Consider the following 2271-nt stretch of genomic DNA (forward strand, 5'->3'; position numbering starts at 1 on the left):
TTGTGTTTTATATTAAACTGGGCCTAGTGCCATGTACAAACATAACTACCCTGATATTGTGCATTCAATACTAAGCTATTCAAATATTACACGGGTTCATATATTCACGTTTTTAATTTAAACATGTGCAAGGTACAGGGTGGCCATGCCACTGCCATTTATAAACATACAGTTGGTACGGAAAGTATTCAGACCCCTTTAAATATTTAAGTCTGTTTCAATGCAGCCATTTGCTAAAATCAAAAAAGTTCATTTTATTTCTCATCACCCCATCCTGACAGAAAAAAACTGAAATGTAGAAATTTTTGCAAATTTATAAAAAAGTAAAACTGATCATAAGTATTCAGACCCTTTGCTCAGTATTGAGTAGAAGCACCCTTTTGAGCTAGTACAGCCATGAGTCTTCTTGGGAATGATGCAACAAGTTTTTCACTCCTGGATTTGGGGATCCTCTGCCATTCTCCCTTGCAGATCCTCTCCAGTTCCGTCAGGTTGGATGGTGAACGTTGGTGGACAGCCAATTTCAGGTCTCTCCAGAAATGCTCAATTGGGTTTAGGTCAGGGCTCTGGCTGGGCCAGTCAAGAATGGTCACAGAGTTGTTCTGAAGCCACTACTTTGTCATTTTAGCTGTCTGCTTAGGGTCATTGCCTTGTTGGAAGGTGAACCTTCGGCCCAGTCTGAGGTCCAGAGCACTCTGGAAGAGGTTTTCTTCCAGGATATCTCTGTACTTGGCCGCATTCATCTTTCTTTCAATTGCAACCAGTCGTCCTGTCCCTGCAGCTGAAAAACACCCCCATAGCATGATGCTGCCACCACCATGTTTCACTGTTGGGATTGTATTGGGCAGGTGATGAGCAGTGCCTGGTTTTCTCCACACATGCCGCTTAGAATTAACGGCAACAAGTTCAATCTTGGTCTCATCAGACCAGAGAATCTTATTTCTTATAGTCTAGGAGTCCTTCATGTGTTTTTTGGCAAACTCTATGCGGGCTTTCATATGTCTTGCACTGAGGAGAGGCTTCCATCGGGCCACTCTGCCATAAAGCCCCGACTGGTGGAGGTCTGCAGTGATAGTTGACTTTGTGGAACTTTCTCCCATCTCCCTACTGCATCTCTGGAGCTCAGCCACAGTGATCTTTGGGTTCTTCTTTACCTCTCTCACCAAGGCTCTTCTCCCACGATTGCTCAGTTTGGCTGGACGGCCAGGTCTAGGAAGAGTTCTGGTCGTCCCAAACTTCTTCCATTTAAGGATTATGGAGGCCACTGTGCTCTTAGGAACCTTGAGTGCTGCAGAAATTATTTTGTAACCTTGGCCAGATCTGTGCCTTGCTAAAATTCTGTCTTTGAGCTCTTTGGGCAGTTCCTTCGACCTCATGATTCTCATTTGCTCTGACATGCACTGTAAGCTGTAAGGTCTTATATAGACAGGTGTGTGCCTTTCCTAATCAAGTCCAATCAGTTTAATTAAACCCAGCTGGACTCCAATGAAGGAGTAGAACCATCTCAAGGAGGATCAGAAGAAATGGACAGCATGTGAGTTAAATATGTGTCACAGCAAAGGGTCTGAATACTTATGACCATGTGATATTTCAGTTTTTCTTTTTTAATAAATTTGCAAAAATGTTTTACATTTCTGTTTTTTCTGTCAAGATGGGGTGCTGAGTGTACATTAATGAGAAATAAAATGAACTTTTTTGATTTTTGCAAATTGCTGCAATGAACCAAGAGTGAAATATTTAAAGGGGTCTGAATACTTTCCGTACCCACTGTACATCTTGCATACAACACTGAGCTATTAAAGTAATTCACAGATTCATGTTTTTGTTTTAAACATACATGTAGAAGAGACAGTGAATCCTCAAGCTATCTGTGGATGGCACACATACTCCCACATTAGTGAGATGTCGGACCCTGATGGGTAGCACACAACTTATCTAATCTTGGATGGATGGAGGTTGTCAGGCAGAAGGTCAAATCAGCCTCACAATATGTTGGATGCATGTTAACGTGTATTGAAGGACATTTAAATTCGTGACAAAAAAAAAAAAAAAATTATAAAAAATCAAAAAAATTGTCTATCAACCAAAGATTTCGCGACCCCCCTGCAGTACCTCCGCGGACCCCCTAGGGGTCTCGGACCCCCTGTTGAAGACCTCTGTTCTAGAACAACAAGGATTTATGTTTAATTCTCTTACACTTAATAAGTACAAAGCCTCTATATTTCACGTCCTGGTTCTGTCTGTGTCTCGTTAACACTCATCATCTGCCTC

The sequence above is a fragment of the Limanda limanda genome, chromosome 13 (genome assembly GCF_963576545.1).
Source record: "Limanda limanda chromosome 13, fLimLim1.1, whole genome shotgun sequence".
NCBI classification, from domain to species: domain Eukaryota; kingdom Metazoa; phylum Chordata; class Actinopteri; order Pleuronectiformes; family Pleuronectidae; genus Limanda; species Limanda limanda.